This window comes from Lissotriton vulgaris, chromosome 7, assembly GCF_964263255.1.
Source record: "Lissotriton vulgaris chromosome 7, aLisVul1.2, whole genome shotgun sequence".
NCBI lineage: Eukaryota > Metazoa > Chordata > Amphibia > Caudata > Salamandridae > Lissotriton > Lissotriton vulgaris.
Window position 1 is genome coordinate 1,407,535,097 of NC_141695.1, and position 27,340 is coordinate 1,407,562,436.

The 27,340-nt window shown below is 49.2% G+C and overlaps 1 protein-coding gene across 1 annotated transcript in view; it reads right to left on the reverse strand.

Moving 5' to 3' along the window:
- The window catches only part of LOC147705735 (sulfotransferase 1C2-like), a 595,887-nt gene extending 569,157 nt beyond the window's left edge, over nt 1–26,730 (reverse strand). The window contains exon 1 of the mRNA XM_086932182.1: nt 26,566–26,730. The gene's annotated coding sequence lies outside the window, so the exon portion shown is untranslated. The remainder of the gene's footprint in view (nt 1–26,565) is intronic.
- Between the last annotated feature and the right edge of the window lie 610 nt (nt 26,731–27,340).

A 27,340-nucleotide genomic window follows, 5' to 3' on the forward strand; every position in this document is an offset into this window, starting at 1 on the left:
TTCAGTTGTGGACACAGTTGAAGGTTTGTAAATGATAATGGGCCTTTCCAGAAGAGTGTTTGATGTGACACAGACAGAAAAACATTCCAATTCTTGACTGGAATTACTTTCTCCTTGTTTCCTCAGTTGTATAACGGTAGTGTCATATTGCCTGGGGATTAATTTGGCCCACTGGCAACTTTGTGCCTTAATTTTGTTTTCACTACAGGCCATGCGTGCTCTCTGTTAATGCTTATGACCTTATATGTAGGATGCTGAAAAAAAAGAAAAGCTCAATGACTCAGTCAACGCTGGCCGCATCATAGCGCATTTTTCTAGTCTTTAAGCCATATTGCAAAACAACTTGTGCGGCTGTGCGACATGTCTAAAAACAAATGACAAAGCCGATAGATCTCTCATAGGTGGAACCTACTGTGTTTGCCTATGCTTTTTGTGTGTTTGTTTCTTTAGCTTTATATTGAAACAGCAAGGAACAGAGGCAAACAGTGGAGAAATCTGCCTACCTGAAAATGATTAATAACGTGAAATGTCAGGGTCCTTACATACATCCTGGGCTAAAATGGCTTTCTGTTCATAAATGCTATCTAGATCTCGACGGGGCCCTTTTGTGCTTCAATTCAGGAAACTGTTTTCAAAAGAGGAGTCCTTGTGTTCCAGTTGTGCCAGGTTTCTGCGCCCACACTTCTCTGAGCAGCTTTAGTAATTCAGGTTCAACCTTTGCTCGCATCTGCAGTGGCGTACAGGCTGGCTGCCACACTCCCTCCATTTTTGAAGATCTCATACAAGAACCTGCATTTCGCCTGCCAGCTCGCTGTCTGCCTCCACATGAATTCACTTCACAGTCACTGTGTTAATGATGCATTACAGCACCATTTTCGTAGTGTTTGATGGAAATGTGTGTGCAGTGAGTGGGAAAGCTCTGCCCATATTTTTCATTGGCTTGTCATTGTCCACTGTAAACTGTGGCTGTTTATTGGTCAAAGGGCTTAGTGGTCCTTGCTTAGTACAGCCTGGTCTCATTTTGTAACCACACATGGTGAAACCCCTGTTAGGTATGTTGTTACTCAGTAGGTTTTAATTACAGCTTCTGAGCACTATTTTCTCAAATAGCTTTGCGGACACGGTCACTCCTAACACTTAAAAAAAAAAAGTATAGCAAGGGTGCCAAACACATTTGCAATGCAATAGGTCTTGCATTTGAAGAGTTTAAGCTATTGGCATTGTAAATGACAATGCCTTTTAGTTATCTGTTTTAAAAACAAAACATAAATAAAAGGCATTGTCATTTACAGTGCCAATGGCTCAAAATCTGGTAAATGCGAGACCTGTTGCATTGCAAATGATTGTTTTTTATTGCTCTGGGCCAAACTTTTAGTGAAGAAAATAACCCCTGATCCCTAAAATAGAGTGCAAGTGCAAACATCACCTTTTCAGGGTATACCACTGGTCTCTCTTAGTTCTACATTTCCTCTGTATCTTTCTGTTTCTCCACATTTGTCCTGTTGTGGGATGAAAGCTCATCAGGAATAGTTGACTGTTACATCCTGACTCTCCTTTGTGCTGTTTGCTGCTCTGTAATTTTTTAATGTCAATGGAATTGGATTTCAAGACCACAGAGGATGGCCCTCCAGCAGTGCCAGACTCTGTTGAATTGGAGGCACACTGGGGGCCCACTTCAAATGTACTGGTATCTATCCTAATACTTTGCCAGAGTTACCAGTATCACTGGCATGAGTGATCCTGGGGGGTAAGGGAGCAGAAATAATGCTTCAGTTACTTACAGGTAATTGCATTAGTGAGTCATCTTCCCTAGCCTCTAGTCATTGCTACATTGAGGCAATCCTGCTTCACCAGACACCCATACCACGTGATTTTTCCATGCAATGAAAAGACCTCTCCCCCTTGAATCCTCCTGAATATGTCATGTAACCCGACACAAGCCCAAATAAGTAGGCCTGGACCACCTGGGAGGGAGGGACGTAATTAATAGAAACAAGGGAGGATGACTCAATTACTAGTAAGTAACTGAAGCATTACCTCACCGTCGCTTCCCTTCATTACTACATTGAGATGTACAAAGCCAACCAGGAAAATCAAAACGGCAAAGCACAAATTCAATTCAAGTATGGGAAACACAAAAGACAAAGCAATGAACCACCAAAAAGGTGACTCCAGGACCAACACCAGCGACCCAAACACCACAGACTGGCCAACAGCCTGATCAATCCAAAAAGGAGAGGCGAAATACAGGGGGGGTGGCTGCCGTTCACATTCCAGCAAAGGAAGCACCCCACATCACAGCCCATGAGGAAGACATCGAGCACATAAATTAAAATTGAATCAAAAAAGGAAAAACCGGACCCAAAGCCCAGCAAGCCAGTGAAAACAACAGCCAAACCCACGGACTCAAAGAGGAAGGCCACAACTACTCAAGACACCAGGCTAAATATCACAAACATGGAATCGGAAATCCTGACAAGAGATGTCCCATACAAAGAAACCAGAAGAGACCTCCTGACATCCAGACAATGCAGCCACATTGAATCCCTAGAAATAGGAGACACAAAAAAGGAGGGGAAAACAATTCCTGGTCCGCAACGAAACTGGGAAGCAACCTCAGGACAAAAAGAGAGAAGAGGCCACAAAACAGTCCATCATAAAAAATGATGCCTGAAAGAAAAAGCCCCAGGACAGGCAAAGTGGAGCAGAAAAAACAGCCAATAAAAAGATCGCCAAAAGAGACAACAATCTGACATCAACAGAGAACAGGGGCTCAAACGGAGGAACCATAAACACCACCAAACCCTAAAGAAGACCTCAAAAAGGGAAAGCGTCCCAAGAGAAGAAAGAACATCTAACAAACCCAGAACCAGACGACCAATCAAACGTTCGCACCTGACAGAGTGCACCAAGAACCTCCAAAAGCCAGGATAGCAGCCCACAGAAGCCCAAGGGTGGCAACATCCAACCGCCAAAGAAGCACTGGCTTGCAGAACCACCAGCAAATCAAAGAAGCATAAGAAGAAGGGTCAATTCTGTCACCCCAAAACAACAGCCAAAGAAACGTCAGGGCCGCACAAAAAATCCAGGAGTAGACAATTGCCAAGAAGGAAGCAGAGATGGAGCTAAATTAGCCCACACCCCCGTATGCAGCAAACCGAAGCCTGACAGAGAGGGCCACAACCGGCAAGCAGAGAGGCCTCGCCGAACTCCAAGAGTAGCCAGTCAGTACGCCGACCCAAAAGAAGAAGACCGTGCCCCACAGCTGAGGGGAAAAGAAATGGAGGGCCAGCCAAACTACTTCTGGTGCACATCCCCCAGGCCACAGACTCGGAGAACCCCAGAAATGAGCAACACCAGGACTGGAGGGAAAAAAGAACCACGCCGCAGGAAGGCAGCAGCAACAAGCCCAGCATCCCTCCGGAAACACCCTTCCCACAGGCAGAAGGCAAGACCAAGCCTGTGCAAAAGGAACCAAGCAAATCAAAAAGACCCACATGAGGACAGCAAGGTGCTACCAGACCATGGGGCACCAAGGCAGCCTTAGCGCCCGCACTGCCATCCAGAGAGACACCACCAGAACAGGTACTGCCAACAGACCACAGATGCAACCGAAAACAGCCATGAGTCGGAAAACAAAAACAAAACGCCCAGAACATGGGCTACAAAGTACACAGGAACCAGAAGTACACATGCAGTCATGAAGACCCTGGCAACGCCAATGAAATGCGCCCCCCGTCAACCTAAGTCCCAAAGAAGCCCTAGACTAGTAGTCAAGACCCCAGAATATCTGGAAGGAAGGCCCCAGGGACAGGCAGCACAGCTGGATCCTGGAGCCCACATTCCAAAGGACAGGGAGCAAGGCACCAAAGATAGAGCAGCTGAAGAGCATACTCGATCATAGTAAACCCCACCAAGGCCTACATGAAAAAAAAAAAATAATAATGCAGCATGGGCCGCAACCAGAAAGGCAAAATGCCACAGAGTAGGTATGGTGCTGCAGAACCAAAACTGTCTGAAAGCACTCAAAAGCCATCCGAGCCACAGAACGCCACAAAGCACGCAAAAATCTATCCAAGAGACAACAGTCAAAACACTGGATGACTTCGCACTACTTCAGGATACTTCAACAGAATTGGCAGGATTTTATTCCATGTCCTGTGGGAGCCCTGCCAGAGGCACAAGACTCACCATCGAGCTAAAGCTCCATGGACATAAAGTAGCAGGGCATAAGAGGAGACCAACAAAAATGGGGCCCAAAGAGCAGCGCAGACCAACATGAACCTACAACCACCAAAACCCCTGGGATGAGTGTGCAAGGTCAAAACCACAGAGAAAGTAGGACTTGAACCAAAAATTAACCATACAAGAACGAAGGGAAGCGAAGAAGCCAAAAATGACTCCCAGCCCACATATAGCAGCTGCCCCAATGTGAAACAACCAGTCAAAGACAAACAGAGCTGGCTAGGGCCCCAGAGGCACAGAATGCCCAATGCTGAAAACATAGAAACACCCTTCCGTGCACTGCCCAAAAAAGGTACAAGCGATGGGAAAGCCATAACTTGAGGCCAGGGCCAAGTCCCTCTAGTGTCACGAAGCCATCGACGTGGAAGTAAACAAACAGAAGGAACACCAGCACTGACAAGCAACGGAGCAAAATGGGGCAAGCAGGCATCCACGGGCAGAGAAATATTAGACCAAAACCCATGGCATGCAGAACGTGTGCAGCACTACAAGCAAATAGAAACACTAAGCATAAACAACAACAACTGGGCAGGCTGTGCCCCCAGACAAGCAGCCACAACCAGGGCACCTACACTGGCCCACACAGAGAGCCTTGCAGGCCGAGTAGCTGGACGCTGAGGAGGCACTGCATCCACAGCCAACCAGAAACCCTAAACCAGCCATATTACGGCAACGCAGACCTCCGAGCATCTAGAAAAGCTGAATCCCTGACCATACCTAGTAAGCCACACAGCAATCAGATGCCAAAACACCATGCGGGCTCCCAGGAGATCCAACACACACCAGAGTAGACCACCACTCCCAGAAGCCCTGAAGCTAGCAAGAAACACTTGAAAAGATTACCAGTAGATGCTTGAAGCTGTGGATTATATTGGTGAAAACAAAAAATCTGCATAATACGCCTGAGTTTGAAGAGCAAAACGCATAGTTGGAGAAAACTAATGCACATTGAATTCCAAATCCTGGGTAACAGACTTCAAGGAGCAGTTCAAGGTGACAGAATCCTCCCAGGGAGTTTAACAAGAGAGAATAAAAGGAAACGTTCCTGTACCAATATAGGGGAATTGGAATTTAGAACCTCAAAGGGGTGTCTTGGCTCACGGCCAACCCATTCAACCCTTCTCAAGGGAAGTATCTCCGTAATTAGCACATAAACACAGCAACACCCAAAAGGAGTAGCACTGTAGACGCTACACACAGCAGCAGTACAGCTGTCACCAGAAGCCGAAGAGTCTTCTACATGCACCTCCCCACTGTCGACAGGAGGAAAGCAAAGCAAACCTCAACCTAGAGGCACAAGAAAAGTGAAGGGAGGAGGCCAAGACGCTGCCATACTGCAGGCAGACACCTCCTACCTCAAGCACTCGCTGTACCATCTGCAGGCTCTGGCAAATGTACTCAGACCAGTCGCACACCTCAATACGGCGGCAATCCTCATCACAGCCGCACCGCAGGCCGAGAGGAACTAGGAAGCCCAAAAGGGCCGGCATCCGGAAAGGCAGCCCCACCATCGCAAAAGCTGGTAAAACACTGTCTCATTAGCATGCTCAGAACATGCCACACGGACAGCCCAGTGGTATCCCCAGTGCATCATAGAAAACCAGCAGATCGGCCCATCACCGCAGTGCCTGGCCAGTAAATTGGTCCATCATTATACAAACAGTGAAGAACAAGCATTGAAAATGCAATAGGTCTCGCCTTTGATCAAAAATCCTATAGAGCAGGTGACGTAAAAAAATTCCATTTAAGATAAAAATTTCGGAGCCTTTTGACACCCGTCCGCCCATATTTCACTAAAACTGGTTTTAAAACGTTACAACGTTCATATCTAAAAAAATAAACAATCCAATAAAATGTGCACATTTAAGCATTTCATCCCTAATCCAGCGGGGACTGGATGCTTTACTGGCGGCAAAAAAAAAATTCCCCAGAGTGTCACACCGCCAGTGAGGCTTTCAATCCCTGAGTGCACATTTTGTTTAGGAATCCGTATTGATTCCAAAAGGTCGTCCTCATGGCAAGAGCAGCGCATGTGTGCTGCTAACGCCAGACAAGACCTAAAAAGCAGCAGCACCGCACACCGCTGGCGCGGTATCGCGCAGTCTGGCAACACAAAGTAACAAGCATTTGCAATGCAATAGGTCTCGCATTAGAAAAGTTTGAGCTACGGATATTGTAAATGACACCATTTTATTTATGTGTTGGTTTTGATAATAGCGTAATTAATAGCTTTGTCCTTTACAATGCCAATAGTTTTAACTTTCGTGAATGTGACACCTATAGCATTTGTAATGCAATATGTGTTTTATTTATGTGACTTAGATGTATTGATTTTACGAATAACAATGGCTTTTTTTTATAATTAATACTTAAATAAAAGCTATTGCAATTTATAATGGCAATAGCTTACACTTTTGGAAATAACTTTTGTGAAGATTATGTTCAGTGTATTTATTGTGACGAAAAGCCAATAACAAATGTGAAATCTTAACATCTTTTTGCGAAATTTTTCAGAAAGCTTTAAACATTGAGAGAACATATTTGAACCAGTTGTTGTTGAATGGTTGCACAGATTGATGCTGTGGTGGCGCTGAGTGAGGGCGATAGATAGAGTGAGGGCGATCGATAGAGTGAGGGGGATAGATAGAGTGAGGGCGATAGAATGAGGGTGACATAGATAGAGTGAGGGCGACATAGATAGAGTGAGGGTGAGGGCGACATAGATAGAGTGAGGGCGACATAGATAGAGTGAGGGCGACATAGATAGAGTGAGGGCGACATAGATAGAGTGAGGGCGACATAGATAGAGTGAGGGTGAGGGCGACATAGATAGAGTGAGGGTGAGGGCGACATAGATAGAGTGAGGGCGACATAGATAGAGTGAGGGCGACATAGATAGAGTGAGGGCGACAGATAGAGTGAGGGTGACAGATAGAGTGAGGGCGACAGATAGAGTGAGGGCGACAGATAGAGTGAGGGCGACAAATAGAGTGAGGGTGACCGATAGATATAGTGAGGGCGACAGATAGATATAGTGAAGGCGATAGATAGAGTGAGGGTACAGATAAGAGTGAGGGCGACAGATAGAGTGAGGGCGACAGATAGAGTGAGGGCGACAGATAGAGTGAGGGCGACAGATAGAGTGAGGGCGACAAATAGAGTGAGGGCGACAAATAGAGTGAGGGTGACCAATAGATAGAGTGAGGGCGACAGATAGAGTGATCGTACAGATAGAGTGAGGGCGACAGATAGAGTGAGGGCGACAGATAGAGTGAGGGCGACAGATAGAGTGAGGGTGACAAATAGATAGAGTGTGGGCGACAGATAGATATAGTGAAGGCGATAGATAGAGTGAGGGTACAGATAGAGTGAGGGTGACCAATAGATAGAGTGAGGGCGACGGATAGATATAGTGAAGGCGACAGATAGATATAGTGAAGGCGACAGATAGATTGAGGGCGACAGATAGATTGAGGACGACAGATAGATAGAGTGAGTGCGACAGATAGATAGTAAGGGCGTTAGATAGATAGAGTGAGGTGGCCTTGTGGTGGACGTGGTGGTATTGGATGTGGTGGTGGTGGATGTGGTGGTGGACGTGGTGATGGTGGACGTGGGTGTGGTGGTGGTGGTGGACGTGGTGGTGGTGGAGAACGTAGTGGTGGTGGACATGGTGGTGGTGGAGGTGGATGTGGTGGTGGACGTGGTGGTGGTGGACGTGGTGGTGGACGTGGTGGTGGACGTGGTGGTGGACGTGGTGATGGGAGACATAGATAGAGTGAGGGCGACAGATAGAGTGAGGGTGACAAATAGATAGAGTGTGGGCGACAGATAGATATAGTGAAGGCGATAGATAGAGTGAGGGTACAGATAGAGTGAGGGTGACCAATAGATAGAGTGAGGGCGACGGATAGATATAGTGAAGGCGACAGATAGATATAGTGAAGGCGACAGATAGATATAGTGAAGGCGACAGATAGATATAGTGAAGGCGACAGATAGATTGAGGGCGACAGATAGATTGAGGACGACAGATAGATAGAGTGAGTGCGACAGATAGATAGTAAGGGCGTTAGATAGATAGAGTGAGGTGGCCTTGTGGTGGACGTGGTGGTATTGGATGTGGTGGTGGTGGATGTGGTGGTGGACGTGGTGATGGTGGACGTGGGTGTGGTGGTGGTGGTGGTGGACGTGGTGGTGGTGGAGAACGTAGTGGTGGTGGACATGGTGGTGGTGGAGGTGGATGTGGTGGTGGACGTGGTGGTGGTGGACGTGGTGGTGGTGGACGTGGTGGTGGACGTGGTGGTGGACGTGGTGGTGGACGTGGTGATGGGTGTGGTAGTGGATGTGGTGGTGGACATGGTGGTGGATGTGGTGGTGGACGTGGTGGTGGTGGACGTGGTGGTGGACGTGGTGGTGGATGAAGACGTGGTGGTGGTGGCGGACGTGGTAGTGGCCTCGTGGTGGTGGTGGCTGTGGTGGTGGACATGGTGGTGGATGTGGTAGACATGGTGGTGGTGGATGTGGTGGACGTGGTGGTGGTGGATGTGGTGGACGTGGTGGTGGATGTGATGGACATGGTGGTGGTGGACGTGGTAGTGGTGGTGGACGTGGTGGAAGTGGTGGTGGTAGGGTGTTGGTGGACGTGGTGGTGGAAGAGGTGGGTGTGGTGGTAGTGGTGGTGGACGTGGTGGTGGTGGACGTAGTGGTGGCGGACGTGGTGGTGGTGGACATGGTGGTGGTGGTGGATGTGGTGGTGGTAGATGTGGTGGTGGTGGTAGTGGACATGAGGGTGGTGGTGGTGGTGGACGTGGTGGTGGTGGAGGTAGGTGTGGTGGTGGTGGACGTGGTGGTGGTGGACATGGTGGTGGTGGTGGATGTGGATGCGGTGGAAGCAATCGGGCATTCCAAATGTTACCTTATAAAATTTGACTTAAGAACCACATAAGTACATAGACATACGTACCATCTTTTGAAAATAATTAAAGCAGAATCCCGTTTTCATAACAACCCATGTAAATCAAGATATTGAACCAGAATGAAGCAAGACGTTGATGCAATATATACATAAACTTCTGGATTGTAGATACTAAGTGATTCCACTCTGTAATTCCAGAAAGTTATTCCTCATAGAGTTGTACTTATCAAGTTGCCTTTTCATACATTTGCTGCTGTTAGTAATAGAATAAACTAAACCCTTAGGTACCAGTGGGCAATAGCAGTTAAAGCTCGTCCCCGGCCTGTTAAAATAGACTTGGCTGTTTGTGGCATTGATTTACATTGCAGACAACAGATTGGTTCAGGGTAATGATGGGGTTTTAATGCGCGGTGAAACTGCCTGCATTGTCAAGTAAATCTTTTCAGTGAAAGGGCTGCAGAGTAAATCCCAGCTGCGTGAAATTGTACATGGAGTTCACATAAATACACAGCGCTGAAAAAAAACTGAGGGCCATCGGAGCTTCACTTTCACTTGCATGCTAGGAAAGGCGCTGTTGTAGTTCACACACTTGAAGTTGTAAGCTGTAAATAAACATCCACCAGAACATTCCTTTTAACACGATGGGTAGAGTTTGAGATAACTTGATTTGAGTGAAATGTGAGACAGCCTGAACATTTCGAGCGGATTGTTTGTAAATACCTGTGCCCCGTGCGAAGCCTCTTTTGGTGATTTCCTCTGAATGACATGTAGAGCTGGGTGCAGTTGTGCACCCTGAATAGCTTTGGTGAGGTCTGCTGGCCCTTCAGGTGTTACGTGTCTTTTTGGGGAATCTCCTTTTTCTGTTGACTAGTTTGCCATTGCATGAATACAGTACTTGGGGTGAGGATTTGCATTTTGAATATTTGATTTAGGTTTAGAACCAAACTAATCGCTTTGTTTGCACAAATATGTTTGGCATTTGTAAAACACTGCATTTGCAGATCACCTGCAAGCATTACTTACTTGCACGTGAGTAAATACCAAAGAAATATCTGCTTTACATGCGAGACCCACAAGGTAGATGTGTTTTTCCTGCCACTTGGCTGATCTCGTTCTAAGAATAGTCTTTCTCAGGAATGTGATATTGGTGGGAACTTGTTCGGAAGGTTATGTCCCAGCCTGGGTAATAAAAGCCTGCATGGTGAGCACCACTGAGTGACTTCAGAATTTGCCACATTGTGCATTTTGTTTACTATAAAGGTCAATTCCCCGGATAGATTACCGAATGACCGAGATTTTACATTCCGCTTGAGTGAGTCATCAATGAGGAATGCCACGGTGTCGCACTTCCTTCTAGATTAGGCTTTGATACACGTTGGGAGTTCAGTGACCATTGGACCTCGTGAAAACCACATCTCCTCGCTTACACGTTATCAGCATGTATGACTGACCAGTGGCCCGGTGGCAGTGGGCTGATTGGTCAATACTTGGAGAGTTTGCTGCTTCCCACGCATCTCGCCCGCTGACTACGAGCGGAGGCGACATTTCGGCGAATATTGGTTTTTAATATTGCCACTAACTTGTGTTTAAACTTATGCAGGTCCTGACATTATTTTGCTTCCAGGGGTGAGCTGCCGGCTGGGGCTGATCGTGTCCTCGCGGGCTCCCAGCGGCAGCGGGCGCCATCTTAGCTTGGGCTAAACTTCCCATCACAGCCCTGCCACTCCCCCGCCGCCCCGCCCCTATTTAGGAGCGCTCTTTCCCTCTCCCTTCGTGACTGACCAGTGGCCCGGTGGCAGTGGGCTGATTGGTCAATACTTGGAGAGTTTGCTGCTTCCCACGCATCTCGCCCCGCTGACTACGAGCGGAGGCAACATTTCGGCGAATATTGGTTTTTAATATTGCCACTAACTTGTTTTTAAACTTATGCAGGTCCTGACATTATTTTGCTTCCAGGGGTGAGCTGCCGGCTGGGGCTGATCGTGTCCTCGCGGGCTCCCAGCGGCAGCGGGCGCCATCTTAGCTTGGGCTAAACTTCCCATCACAGCCCTGCCACTCCCCCGCCGCCCCGCCCCTATTTAGGAGCGCTCTTTCCCTCTCCCTTCGTGACTGACCAGTGGCCCGGTGGCAGTGGGCTGATTGGTCAATACTTGGAGAGTTTGCTGCTTCCCACGCATCTCGCCCCGCTGACTACGAGCGGAGGCAACATTTCGGCGAATATTGGTTTTTAATATTGCCACTAACTTGTTTTTAAACTTATGCAGGTCCTGACATTATTTTGCTTCCAGGGGTGAGCTGCCGGCTGGGGCTGATCGTGTCCTCGCGGGCTCCCAGCGGCAGCGGGCGCCATCTTAGCTTGGGCTAAACTTCCCATCACAGCCCTGCCACTCCCCCGCCGCCCCGCCCCTATTTAGGAGCGCGCTTTCCCTCTCCCTTCGTGACTGACCAGTGGCCCGGTGGCAGTGGGCTGATTGGTCAATACTTGGAGAGTTTGCTGCTTCCACGCATCTCGCCCCGCTGACTACGAGCGGAGGCGACATTTCGGCGAATATTGGTTTTTAAGATTGCCACTAACTTGTTTTTAAACTTATGCAGGTCCTGACATTATTTTGCTTCCAGGGGTGAGCTGCCGGCTGGGGCTGATCGTGTCCTCGCGGGCTCCCAGCGGCAGCGGGCGCAATCTTAGCTTGGGCTAAACTTCCCATCACAGCCCTGCCACTCCCCCGCCGCCCCGCCCCTATTTAAATAGGCATTATGAGGCAGCGCAGCGGACGAGCGCAGCGGGTGCGCCGGAGGCGCGCCGGAGTTGCGCCTGAGTTAATCCCGTCTGCGCCCGTCCGCGGCCGAATGGGGCCAGGGGCACGAGATGCTGCCGGTTTTGTCTCATACTCACCATCCCAACTATGCATTCATTGGGCCTCCGGCCTCATCAGCCCTTCCACAACGACCTACTTACAGTATCTTGGTCTATACATCTCCCCACCCCACTCCCCTCCGGGATTGTATCACATTTAGCCTCACTACCTTCCATACCCTCCTCTATTTCCCCCTCACCTCCGGCCCCTCCTGCTCCTCTATTTAGCACTTCGGCTGCACTCCTTAACACTAGGTCTGCAGTCAATCACCAATACGAACTATTCGATTACATCGACTCCCATGAACCAGATCTCTTATTTTTAACCGAGACCTGGTTCAAGACCGACTCCCTGCCCAACGTGCTTGCCGCTTTACCATCTTCATATTCCGCCATTCGAGCGGATCGCCCAGAAGGCAAGCGGGGTGGAGGTGTGGCCCTAATAGCTTGTACTGATCTTAATTTTCAAGTCCTCTCTTCCCCCCCTATCCCCGATGTTGATCACCTTGTAGCTCGTTCAACTTCCTACCAGGCTCCCCTCACTTTTGTCTTAATCAATCGCCCCCCCCAACCCACTCCTTCATTTCTGTCCAATATTCAGACCCTCCTGGCAACCCTGGCAATTAATAACTCATCTGTACTAGTTTTAGGGGATCTCAACTTTTGGCCTAACGATCCTGCCAAAAGCCTTCAATCTAAGGAGTTTACCAGCCTTATGAATAGTTTGAACTTCCTGTCGCTTATTCATAGCCCCACCCATATACATGGTCATACGCTAGACCAAATCTGGTCACTGAATGTTCCATCCACACCCCCCATTATATCCCCTTGCTCGTGGTCAGATCACTCTACCATCACGTTCTCCCTTGCTCTAGCGCCTCTGGCCAAACCCCCGCTCCCCAAAAACACCTGGGTTCGGAAATGGGGCAAAACAGACATGCCTTCTCTCTGCTCAGCCCTGGCCAAAACCAGCCCTGATCTATCCGGCCTTGCAGCCACCTCTCAGCTGGCCGCTATTAACAACTGGCTTACTGAGGCGGGTGATGAATTTGCCCCCTTAAGGCAGCTTACAGTCAAACGGGCCCACGCAGCCAATCGCTGGTTCACTCCCAAACTCAAAGTGATGAAACTAGCTGCAAGGAGGGCCGAGCGAGTCTGGAGAAGCACTTACGACCCCGCACTAAAGGCAACTTATCTGTCTGTCTTGCAAACTTATAAAAAGGGCATTCTTGAAGCAAAAACCGAATATTATACCAACAGGATAATGACAGCTGAGTCCCAATCGAAGGAAATTTTCTCCACTGTCCACGAACTAGCATCTTCCAGCAGAGCCACGGTTACCATCCGCCACTCCCAGCCCCTGTGTGACTCGCTCAATGAGTTCTTTATAGACAAGGTGGCCAAAATTAAACACAACATTCCCCTGCCCTCCCCCACTTTTGTTAACCCGTCCCCACCCACTACTACCGTTAAATTGACTAACTTTCCACTTTTAACTAATGATACTCTCCTTCCTCTGCTTCACCGGGTCAAATCAGGCTCTCCCCTGGATTTTGCCCCTGCTCGTATCCTTAAGGAAATTTACTCAGCCTGCCCTACACCACCTCTGACCCTTCTTAATGATTCACTTACACACGGTTCTGTCCCCAGTTCACACAAATCAGCGATTGTTATTCCAATTCTTTTTAAAACGGACGCCGACTCATCCTCCCCCTCGAATTACCGCCCCATTTCACTCCTGCCTTACCTTGCTAAAGTTCTCGAAACCCATATCACCACCACTCTGAGCACCCACATTGAGGCAAATCATTGCCTCTCCCCCTGTCAAGCCGGTTTCCGTCCCCTGCACTCTACTGAAAAAGTGGTCATCTCAGTAATGGACAAATTGCGTGACACCAACCTTCCGCAAGCCTTGATACTCCTAGACCTGTCCGCCGCTTTTGACATGGTGGACCACCCCATCCTCCTCAACCGTGTCAGGGCGGCGGGCATAAAAGGCTTGGCCTTCTCATGGCTAGAGTCTTTTCTCGCTGGGAGAACTCAAGCGGTCCGTTTGACTGGCTTCGCTGCGGCCTCCCGCAAGGTAGAGTGCGGGGTCCCCCAGGGCTCATCACTTTCCCCTCTTTTGTTTAACCTATACATCTTTCCCCTCATTTTTATGTTACAGCAACTGAAGGTCACCGTGTTCAATTACGCGGATGACCTCCAGTTAATCTTCAACCTGTCTCATCCATCTTCATCCGCCTTGAACGTCCAGACAGTAATGACGTTCATTCAAGATTGGATGAACTGCAACCACCTCAAATTCAATCCGGACAAGACCGAGTTGGTCCTGACCGGAGGTGGTTGCAGTCCATGGTCCCCCTCCTTTTGGCCCCCTTCCCTTGGTGTTCCCCCACTGCCTGTGTCCAAAGTAAAAACACTGGGGATCCTTCTTAATTCTCAACTCACTGTCCATTCACAAGTTAGTTCCGTGGTTTCCTCCTGGTTTTTTTCCCTCAGAATAATCAGGAAAGTTTCCCGTTTTTTTTCTCCCTCTGCTTTAAAAGTAATTGTGTTGGCCATGGTACTGTCTCGTATAGACTATGGTAACATAGTCTATAATGGGGCCCCCGCCTACGCGATCCATCGTTTGCAATTGGTGCAGAATCAGGCGGCTCGCCTGATTCATGGCCTACCCAATTACCATCGGGTCACCCCACTGCTCAAAACATTACATTGGCTCCCAGTGAAAGAGCGTGCCCTTTTCAAACTCGGCTGCCTCACTTACCAGGCCAGATCGGGCACTGCTCCTGAATTCATCTGTTCGGCCATTAAGCCCTACTGCCCCGGCAGAGAACTTCGCTCCGCTCATTTGGCCCTCCTCACCATTCCTCGCTTTAAAAAACAGAGGTCGGGAGGAGCGAGATTCGCTGTCTTGGCTCCAACTTTTTGGAACTCCCTCCCGGTTACCCTGCGCACATCACCTTCCTACCTTCTGTTTCGGAAGAATCTTAAAACCTTCCTCTTTACGCAAGCCTACCTGACTTAAATCCCTCTAGCTGCTGCCGTCCACTGTTCACCACTAGCGCCATGAAACCGCTGGGTAAACGAGCGCTGTACAAATGTTTTTAAATTCAATTCAATTCAATGGAATGTTTTGGGGAGTTCAGATAAAGACTTCTTGCAAACTGTATTTCCGTACGATTTATCAGTTTTAGAAAGTGAATGCAAGTAAATTGCTAGTTTGACATGCTGGTACGGAAACTGGGAGTTACAAAGAAAAATCTTGGCTGAATATTTCAGATATTGAAACTATAAAGCGTGTTGTTCAATACTTTTGTGTTGGGGGCCCTGGGCCCTCTTACTGCCAATGACTGACGCAGACACAGTGGGCTACACGATACAACTGGCCTAGAGCACGTGCGCTCGGCCTCTTTTATTAGAACTGTGTCACCTGACCAGTGACATCAGTGGTGGGTGGGTGTTTAGTGTAGGGCATACAAAACAACTAGACTGCTGACCGTGACTCTGGGTCACTACATCCCTCCCAAACTTCGGGGAAAATTGAAAATAAAAGAAAGTTCAACCTATGGGAGAAAAAGTGCAGTTCGCAAACCCCACGACAAAGTTCAACCTGTGGGAAGGAAAATGTACATACAATATAATACTGGACTCTGTAGTTTGAAATGAGTCTCTTTGGTGGGTTGCAGGTCGCAGATGGTGTAGTTACTACATCCAGGACTCATGAGTCACTGTGGCATGGTTTACCATTGTTCGGCGGGTCCTATCTTCTGTCTGCGCCGCCTGGACGTTGTCATTTACCTTGTCTTTGCTTTACACCACTGGTGACAGTTGGTAGCTAGATAGAAGGGTGACGTGATCCGAGTATTGATTGTCTTCTCGGTTCTCCTCTTCAGTCATGGTCCTTGGTGATGTCTCGGGCAGGCTTCAAAGTATTTCTGGGCAGATGAAATAAGTAGGTGCATACATCCCTCTCACTAGGATGTCCCTCTCGCCGGTATTCCTCTCTCACAAGATGTCCGGGAGGACCTCTTTGCCAGGCTTCCACTGGACTGGTGTTTTCGGTCATGTTGCTCCACCATAGCCTTCGGGCCGTGAGCGGGGCGCTCCACGATCTTCACCGGTGTGTCCTAGTTCCACCTGAAGGTTACGCTGTTGACTCTTTTCTTGCACGCAAAGCTTTCCTCTCAGTGGGTCTTGCAGACGCACCGTTGTGGACCTGTCTCTCTTGCGGGACTTGCTGCCACCAGAGTCCCTTGAGGCCTTTGCTTCTTGGGCTGAAACGGGTTGGTGTGGAGTGGTCAGTTCCTCAGCCGGATGTGTGAGCACTCTCCATCCAATCTTCTGCTCAACCCCAAAGGTAGATTGTTGTCAAACAGTCCAAACTTGCCCTCTTCTGCGATTGCCACATGGATGGATGGCTTGTAGGTGGATTTCTTTGACTTGTGCCGCCGATGTTTGCCAGGCCTTGTTCTCCACTGCACTCCGGTGTTCTGGTGCATGTCGCCATCTTCTCCTGATGTTTGTGTGAGTTGGCTGGTCACACCTCTTCTCTTCTTGTGATCTTCTAGTGGCACCGTGGCATTCGCTTCCCTTCTCCTCTTTTCCTTTCACGACGTGGTCGGTCCCTTTTCTTTTCTTCAACCACCCAGGCCATCTCCGTGTGGAGTGCACTCCACACGTGTCTCCCTGGTTGCATCCTACCCTTAGGACACGCCTTCTCTTCTTCCGATGAGCAAAACCAGGCATTGCACCTTACTTCCTGTCGCTCCTTCTTTACTTCGGGTCGGTGTAATCAGACCTCTTCTGGGTCCTGTCCATGGACCTCTTCTTGAACTTCACATCGGTCTTCATGTCAGAATATTCAGTTACTTTAGCTTTGACTTTCTGGCAAGTCTTCGCAGTCGTGACCTTTTGTCAGGTCATTTTCTCCTTTTCTTTCCGGGTGACCATCTGACTGGTCGTCGTCTCCTTTCCTTTTACGGGCGACCATCTGACTGGTTATCTTCTCCTTTTCTTTCCGGGCGACCATCTGACTGGTCATCTTCTCCTTTTCTTTCCAGGCGACCATCTGTCTGGTAAGCTTCTTCCTTTTCTTTCGGGCGACCAACTGACTGGTCCGCGTCTTCTTTCCTTTTCTTTCCGGTTGACCATCCGACTGGTCTGCGTCTGGCGGTGACTTTCTGGCAAGTCATCTTCGCTGTGACCTACTGACAGGTCTCCGAGGACACGATCCCTGCGTCACTCAGTCGTGGTGGCGTGGAGTTCCTTCACTCCGTGTGCATTCCTGCGCAGTGCTGTTCGGTCCTGGGGTGTGGAGTTCCTAGTGCTGTTCTGTGGCATTGGCGTGTCGCTGTGCAGCGTCACTCTGGCGCTCCGGGCACATCTCGGCGCGGTGCTGGTGCTGCACTGTCCTGGCGTGCGGGTGTGGAGTTCCTTCACTCCTTGCACGTTCCTAGGGTTTCTAGCCAGTTCTTTTCCGCTTCTGGCGCGCTTCTGCGCAGTCTACTTTGTAACCTTAAAGCTATGTGGTTAGGCTTGGCGCTACTCTGATATAGCAAGTCTCTTGTGCTGCTGGTTGCTGCAGGCTTGCCTTGGGGAGGGTTTCTCGATTCTGTGCGCTGTCCCTGGAGTTTCCGGCGCATTCCTGCGCTGTCTCCTGGCACATTCCTGAAGGTTTTAGCGCTGTATCATTGGCGCGCTTTTGTCCGTGCTCTTCCTGTGCTTCTTTGGTGCGGAGGGTTACGTCACCGCTCCGAGCTTCTTCGTGTTCAATCACTTCCCGTTGCGCCACGGGGTGTGCTTGCTTTCTTCTCGGGACCCTGGAGCAGAGTCGGCGCGCTTCTTCAGTGTCGCACTTGCCTGGTAGGGAGTCTTGTGGTGGTGCTCCTTTACTTTCTTCCGGCAGCGGAGACGGCCTGTGGCCACTAGGCGTCACCGTGCTTTCTGTTGGTGTGGCGTCAGTGCTTCTGGCGGACTGCGCTTCTGCTCTGTCGTCCTTTTCTGGTGCTGGGAGTTTCTTCACTCCTTGCGCAGTCCTGCGCATCGCTGTGCTGTATTGTGTCCTCGGTCGGGCCTCCCTGTCGCTGCACGGCGTTCCTGCGCCAGTATGGCGTTGCTGTGTGTGTCCCGGGGTGCTGGCACTGCGTGGCGCAGTTGCACTCTCTGCGCTCTGAAGTTCTGGGACGTAGCCTCTTGCAAGCAGGGTGGCTCTCCTCTGTTTACCTTTGCTGGGGACACGGTAGCACACAGTGCCTTAGGTGCTGTTTGGACAGCTCTTTGTGCTCCGACTCCTGTGCATGTCCACTACTGCCTGTAATGTCCCGAGCACCCTCCGTGCTCATCATTCTCTCTGTCCCGCCGCCCTTTCTTTGTTTAGCAGGTGTGTTACCGCAACTTTACCACTGGGTGGCAGTGTTGTACGCATTCCTCACGGCCTCGGCAGCTTCTGGGCTCCTTGTGGCCTCGCTGCCACCCCTGTTCCGGGGAATGCTCCTATTCACAAAGACCGGTAAGTCACTTACTCCTACTGGCAGGCAGAGTGTCCTCTTGATGCGGGTAGGCTCCGCTTATTGCATGGGTGCCTGGCAGCTTTCTACATGCTGCAGGCGCTTTCTCTCAAGCCTCACTCTCTCTCTTCGGCCCTTTGCAGCGGAGGCCGGCATCATGGCAGTCCGGCCCGCGTGTCCTTACTTGCTTCTCCTCCGGAGCCTGGCGCTTCCACCGGCGGGGTGAAGGTTTCATTTTGGCGGGTAGGCTTCGCTCATCTCACACACGGGGAACAGGGGACGATGCAGGCAGGCCGCAGGTGGGCTCCGCTGGCCCTGCTTTACTTAATGTTCACAGTGGCTCATAGCTGGTGGGCTCCGCTTTATTTATTAGGGCCCGGCAGCTCTTCACACGCTGCGGGCGCTTCTCCGGGGACTGTATATCCCGCCGCCTCCATTTGCACACGCGGCGGGGACAGGGGACGCTCCGGGCAGGCCGCGGGTAGGCTCCGCTGGTCCTGCTTCATACAAGGTTCATTTTCGGCGGCATAGCGTCCTGACTATGCGGGTGGGCTCCGCTTCGACGGGGCTCTCCACACGCCCCCTGGCATGTCGGGCATTCGGTGCTTCACTACGGGGCGCAGCAGGGGTGCTGGCTGGCGCCCGTCCCGGGGCCGCTCGCTGCTTATCACGGTGCCCAGTGAGTGCTTGAACTTTGGGGCAATTATGCTGTACGTGGGTGGGCTCCGCAGCGTTTACAGTTCTTTGGGGGGGTCGCTTCTGGCTCATGCGGCTCCCCGCGGCTTCTCTCAGGGCTCGCTCACCTCTGGCCGGCAGGCCTCCCCATTGTCTGCGGACGTGGCGAGTGGGCTCCGCCCGGCCAGTGCTCATTTCCGGTGGGGGTCTCTGCTGCCGCGGCCGACTCGGGTGGGCTCCGGTCGGTCCGCTTCGTGCTGGGGCACACTTCCGGCCGGCGGGCCTGTTCTACCACGCAGGTGGGCACTGCTGTGGTCGCCTCTCAGCTGGGTCAGTCGCGGCCGACGCGGGTGGGCTCCGGTCGGTCCGCTGTTCTTCCTGCAGGCTTGAGAGGTGCGAGGTGGGCTCTCGGTCACCTCGTTCAGCATCCAGGCCCGGGCACGGCACACGCCCCGCGGGCCTCACTGCAGGCCGTCGCCGATCTTGTGGGGGAGGGGGCGCTATGTAGCCTCTCAGCTCCCTCATCTTTCCCCACGATGTTCTGCTTGCAGCAGGCACGCATGGCATTGCGTTACCGCCTCGTCGCCAATGTTGTGTTGGGGGCCCTGGGCCCTCATGCTGCCAATGATTGACGCAGACACAGTGGGCTACATGATACAACTGGCCTAGAGCACATGCGCTTGGCCTCTTTTATTAGAACTGTGTCACCTGACCAGTGACATCAGTGGTGGGTGGGTGTTTAGTGTAGGGCATACAAAACAACTAGACTGCTAACTGTGACTCTGGGTCACTACAAATACTATTAAACACGCAGGCGGCGTGCCAATCTCCCAGCGCTGCTTTACTATGCCCATGTAGATGACAATGACATTGTACTGAGCATTAAAATTACATAGATAATACCGTTTTGTTTGGAAAGTAGAGAACCACATAGCAACCTATATAGTAAAAAAAGCACCATTAAAGTAATTTGCTGTTCATCACCATCGCACCTTTTCCCGCAACAGCTGCAGCAAGACATTTTATTTGCCCTTGCACCTCACGTGTAAAACAATCAATGTGAATTGATGGAATAACACAGCGGTCCATATAGAACAGTCGTCTGCAGCAGCTCTTCCCTGACGTCCTTCAAGCCAAAGCATCTTCCTTTTTGAAGCAACAGCTCAAGATGTATGAAACTGCAACGGATTGCAGAGCCAGAGCGAATCCTTGCCATTACTTACAGATGGTAATTGTTCAGTGGTGGCAGTTTGTGCACAGTGCTATACCATTCACTACAACACATGTCACCCTGATGAAGTAGCCTTGGGCTCGCATTCATGGCATTCCACATTTTGGGCCAGTATGTTGTACTTTCATCAGGTGCTGGCATAGAAAATAGACGTTTGGCACAGTATCCCTGCATGGAGATCTTCTGTGCCTTGACATAGAATGTGTTTTTTCTGCATGTTTGTATACTGAAGGCTCGACAGAACAATGTCTTCCCTGGCGTTACCTTAGATGTGCAAGGTGAGAGGCCGAAATATTGGGTGAAAATCTCTTCCTTTAAGCGTAATGCAGCGTGTTTGAAACATGGGACGTTTCAGACCGATTGCCGGACTGCAGCATGGCCCCTTCACTACTTTACTTTGTGCAGTAAATGACATTGTACACTCCCATTGGACAGTAAGCATTACAGATTCAAAACAAGACGTCAAGACTCGGCACACTGAAGAACGAGGCCTGACACGCAAATCTGATTTCCGGCCGGGAGAAAGGAGAGGCGTGACACGTACGAAGGAAGGAAGGAAGGGGCGGAGAAACAACGGAGCGGACTGCCGAGTCTGGACACAGACTCGACGACACAGGACGAGAGGAGTATAACAGACCCGGTGAGGGGGGGCGTCGGGGCACATTGACGGTGCCCGCCCCCCCCAGTGATGGAAGCCCTGCGTGTGCCCGGTGAGTGGGATTGGGAGGGTGTGTGTGTGTGCACGTTTGTGTGTGATTGTAAGCCCTGCGTTTGTGTGTGATTGTAAGCCCTGCGTGTGGGGGTGGGTGCGGGGGCGGGGGGGTGAGTGTGTGCGTTTGGGAATGTGTGTGCGCATGCGTGACTTTGCCTGTGTGTGATTGTGAGAGCATGTGAATGGCAGGCAGGGGTAGTGCACAGCGCTGTGCGCGCCCTCGAGGAGGAATCTGAGACAGCAGAGGCACGAGCCCGACCGCTGTCTCACATTCCTCCGAACACGCCAGCAATAGGTACTTCGCTACGCTCAACCTAAAAACAGGAGGGTTTGAGTGGGAGGGGTCTTTTTATTGCATGGAAAAATTATGTGGTGTGAGTGTCTGGAGAGGCAGGATTGCCTAAATGTAGTAATGAAGGGAAGCGACGATGAGGTAATACTGATTCTTTGTTTTGGAGGAACAACATAAGGGAATCATGTTTTCATCACCGGTGCCCACATGCCGTTCTCCATTGCTTGCCACATTTTCACTTGGACATTTCACTTGTTTTTAGCAGGAAGTGTATCCTGGTGAAAAACAGCTGACCTGGGTGTTCCATGGATCTTGTAATCCGATTGGGGTCTGGAATTCCTGTTACCCCACCAACCCCTCTGCCTGCCATCAGGATTAGAGGGACACTGATAATGAGGGCCGAAGTTTAGTCCCATCCATAGTGGAAGGTGGCTACTGTCACCTCACCAAGACAAGGGAAAATTAGGACTTGGCGGGAACTAATGGCTAGCCTTTTTATCTGTACTCATAGTAATCCTCACGGAAGTATAAACAGAGCCCCTCAGCAAATCTGCATAATGTCCCTCACTAAGAATCCCACTTCCTCAAGCCTGCCAATGCTCAATGTCTGTCTGCATTGTGTGGGGTCCCATCCACATTCCATGGCACCCACTGTCTCCCCTCTTTGTGCTCAGCTAACTACTTTCTGAAACTAGACTTCTTTTAGGGAGTCTGTCTTGTCTATTGAGTCATACACCCAATTCACCTTGGTGTATGCTTCCTCCCATTTTTTGAGGAACCGTCACGGAAGATAGACCGAGCACTAAGTGACCAGTGTTATCATTTTGAAAGTGTTACACCTTTTATTTGGACCTTGTTTCCGGACAGTGCCCACAGAATTCTCCAAAGCCATTGCATTGTATTCACTTTGAACCTAAAGCTCAGCCGCCCAGATCGCAGAAGTATTTAAAAAGGATCTCATGAGTAACTAGGTTTCCCCAAAGCAGGGACCAGTCCTAGCACCGCAACTCCCCTGCTGTTGCAGCGGGCCTCGGAGAAGGACTCCAGGACTAATCAGCAAGGAGTGGAACATAAGTAATGAAGAAAACAAAGAGGAAGCCCCTAATGGCTGAAAATCTATATGAAAGACACCTCACCTCACATAGGTGCCACTAGGACTATGCATGCCTACCAGTGGTGGTCAAACAGAAAGACACCTGAAATTCAGAAGTATCAAGGACATACAGGAGGCATCACTAGACTGCACCAGCGCTATACTTACGTACTATCTGCTCTGCACTGCCTATATACATAATTTAATTGCTACAAAATAAGTGTAGGAGACCAATGTTTTTCTTCAGAGCCTGCTGCTAAATGCAGATGTCGCCAATTACCAAGGCTGCACAGAATTCATGCCACCTCATGCCGCTTTCTTTTAGTACTCTAAAAGTTTTATATCTTTCTCTCTCTCTTGAGGATCTTTTCTCGATTACCTTTTCCCGTTGTCACTGTTTTCCTCTCTTTTTGCATGTTTTTTCCCTTTTCTGCCCTCTCTCTTTCGCTGGGTCAAAGCCTCTGATGAAAGATAAGCCCTGGTCCCTAAAAGTGAATGCCAGAGCCCACCACCTGCAACCAGCAGCACCAACGTGGCACTGGTGTTTCCCATTGACTATGGTCGGTCGCCCTGATTCCAGAAAAGTTTCAGCTACAATTGTATGATGACCCACAGTTCTGGAGATAAAGCCATTCAAATTCATAATCGGACCCTACCCTTAAATCCCAGTTTTCCGTTGCTGAAGGGGAAGGGTTTATTAAGTGATTCTATCAGGGGCCGTTTGAGCTGCAGTTATCATAAACTTTTGATCTGGACCTGTTGATTTTGGGATACAGACCAGTTATTGCTGTGACTGGCAGCCTGTGTAGACCACCAGTAATCCCACTGAGGGAACTGTGGCTTGAGGTTGGTTAGAGCTATAACTGGTCTCCCTTTAAACTGAACCTGGTCCTGACATCTCCAACCAACAAAACCCTTGTGACCCTGTTAACTGGACACCAGAACATTAATTCTGGGCCGGTGCTTGACATATTTTTAGCAGCCTTAGCTCAAGCTCAGTGAGTTGTCCCTCCCACATTGCAACCCGAGCAGCTAAGAAAGTAGAACAAGGGGCAGAAATAGCAAAAAATCCTTACCACAGTGTATCTAGTTTCTTTGTTCTATTGATAGGGGACTACCGACAACATTATAAGAGGGGCATTGACAACCAAAGCTTTCAGAGCACAGCAGAAAGCTCACATTTCTTTTCCCATGGGATAATGTTATACAAATTGTTCATGAGCCCCATGCACTTTGATCTGCAGCTCCTTACAATGGGGGAGGCTGTAAGAATTTTTAGGGTTGTATCTCTGATCCAGCATGTTCTATAACCTTCCTATTTTTTGTTCCTCTTTATTTACATGCTGATGTTGTAAACACATACATTTTATAAAAAGATGTACCACCACCGCCACCACCATCAATACCACGACCTCCACCACCACCCATACCACCACCACAACACCAATACCACCACTAATACCACCACCGCCAATACCAACACCACCAATACTACCACCGATAACACCACCACCAAACCACCACCGTTACCACCCTCAATACCACCACCACCAATACCACCACCACTACAAATACCACCACCACCAATATCACAACCTCCACCACCAATACCACTACCACCGCCACCAATACCACCAACTCCACCAATACCAACATCAATACCACCACCATCAATACCACCACCACCAATACCACCAGCACCAATACCACCAATGTCACCACCACCACCAATGCCACCACCAATACCACCACTACCACTAATACCACCAATACCAGCACCAATACCCCTCCACTAATACCACCACCACCAATACCACCAACAGAATACCAGTACCATCACCACCAATACCAGTACCACCACCACCAATACCAGTACCAGTACCAGCACCAATACCAATACCAGTACCACCACCACCACCAATACCAATAGCACCACCACCAGTACCGCTACCACAATACCACCACCTCCACCTATACCACCACCACCTCACCGCCTCTCGCTCACTAGTAATAGCAGGGGTACTGTACGGGGCCGGAGCTGCAGCAAAGACCATCCCTCCCTTCCTCCATGCCTGCCATAAAGCATAGACCGCCCTGCACCAGGAGGTGAAGCCAGGGCCCTACTACAGCTGGAGTGTTTTTTATTAGGCCTAAGATAGCAATGACATTATGCAACACCACACTGCACACTCACATCACAGAGAGGGTAGGAACTAGCTCCTCCTCCTGCTCTTCCTCCTGAGCAACGACAGTGTAATCACAGAGCGAAAGGTGTTGGAGCGCTTTGTTAGTGTTTATAGCTCGAATCATATGCAACTCTCACTTCACAATTTGTGTCTGTGTAATTTACAACACTTACACACCTTCTTGATTGCACTATTTATCACTACTTTAAAGACGTCGCAGGCCGGTCTCTTCCTCTGATATTTACAATCTAACAAGCGGTCGAGAAGGCCCTTTATTGCAATGTTATAGGTCTCACATTTGCGAGAGTTTAAGCTATTAGTATTGTAAATGACAATGCCTTTTATTTAGGTTTTAAAACCCAAAACATAAATTAATGGCAATGTCATTTACAATGCCAATAGCTCAAACTCACGTGAATGTGAGACCTATTGCATTCCAAATACTTGAAGGACCACCCTTGCACAGCTTTTCTTTTATATAGCGCATACTTGACCTGAAGGTATCAGGTATCAGAGCGCTTTATATGAGCACTAGTTGCTTTACATAAGGACGCATTCATGTTTGTAAGGCACTGGGAGATTAAGTGATTTTCCCAGAATCACAGAATGTTGAGCGTCGTTGCGGAGACTCAAACCTGGTTCCCTAGATTTGAGGTTGATTGCCCCTAGCCGTTAGGCTACATCCTCTTCCCTGACAGTTTATTCCCTGATTTAGCGGCTACCACTGAAAAAGTCCTACCCAGTCTCTAACAATTGGGGACGAACTAACAAATTTGCATTAGTCGAGTTTTGCACCAAGGATGAGATGTACCTCTTGAATTTAGCCAAAATGTCCTTGAAGTGTCAATCTATATATGGTTTTGGTACACAATAACAAGTGCCACAGAAAGTAAGTGGAAATATAGTGCCAAATTATGCAGCAGCATGACTAAATTATGCTGCAAGAAAGGGCAAATTATGCTGCATAACGCTGCACATTCTATGGCACTATTATTTTTTAACATACATTATTACTGTCAAAGTAGCTTTACCTCATTAATACCAGTTTACTCACCACAGAACAACACTATGGTCTAGAGAAAGGGCATGAAAGGTATACGTCCCACAACCCTGCTGCTGTTGGATCTTTACCGGTCTCACACAAATACCACTTCGTCTCTCTCTCATATCTTACACTGTTATCTATCTAGTCTTGTTCCCCACTGAACACCTATCCCTGTTTCCCTGACATCTCCCCTATAACATCCTTTTCATGGCACTACATCGATTATTTCCTCCTAACGCCTCTCCATCGCAGTCCCTTCTCCACATAATTCACCATGTTTCTCTCTCCGCTCATTCCGCTGTTCATGTATTCCCTTCGGAGACCCACTCTTTCTTCTATCTTATACTCTCTCCATTTTTGCTTTCTTTTGCTGTCACTTTAGCTGACTGACTTACTTTCAATGTATCTTCCTGGAAGGGGTGGGGGTATCTTACTTTTTCTATCCCTCATAGTCTCCCCGTCTTTCTCATTTGTCTCCCTTTTCTCGATCTTTCGGTGCACTCGAACTTGCGTGTACACCTTTCTTTGTCGAGCGCCGCTGAACCGTATCTCCATCTCAGATCATTTGTTTGGCTCAGTTACCTTTCTCAGTTCTCCCTCTGGCCATTTCCCACTGTCTACATTCATCGCCTCCCCTTTGTCAGTCATGTCTGTTTTGTCAATGAAAACTCCTCTCTCTAGATCTCTTGATCCGTATTTCACCTCGCTCGCACCCGGTCTCTCGGTCGTCTTTCCCCGTCTCGCTCTTTTCGTTGTGTCCTCCTAGTCCGATGCCCTCCCCCCACCACTCAGTTTTCCTTACCTTACACCGCACGAATACTTCTGGCTCCGCTGAATGCAATTAAATGGATTACAAACTCTCCAGCCTTTAGCCCCAACCCCCTTCACGCAGCTCCTTCCCAAACTATCTCTTCCGCCTTTTCCGCCCGCCCATTCCTCCTGCCTCGCTTCCGCCCTTGTTTCGCAATTTGAGAAGCTTCGTACAAAGTGTATATTCTGCGCTGGTTCACGATAGGATTCGAAAGGAGCTTGAGTGCCCCTTCAACTCCGTGGGTGAGGTCTCGTTGTTACTCGCCGTGCCTCTAACAGTTGTGTACCCTTTCCACAGTAACTCCACCTAGAGTGACCAACTGACATGGATGCAGATTCTTTACAGGACTTTCAGGACAAAGGGTCAAAAGTCAGGACACAAACTTATGATAAAAGGTCAGTTTTACAGACACATTGAAGGAGAGGCATAGACGTTTAACGACTATGAAACCTTTATTGGTTAATGCATTCACTACAGATGTAGAAGTGTGCAACCAGAGGTCCACAGAATTTAATCCTGTTTTGTGTATTTTTTAGTGCTAGGAGATCCCTAAAAGCACTGTGAATGTTTAAGTCAATATTTTAAATGAGCATTGCACACAGTATAATATAGGCTGCTACTAAATGCACATATACATTTAGGTTAAAGATAAAAAGTGCTTCTAAATTATATATTTCATTAATATACAGATTTTACCAAAATGCATGGGGTAGCGAAAGTAACATCACATGCCTTTTGACCCCAGTGACATCACAGGAAGTAACAT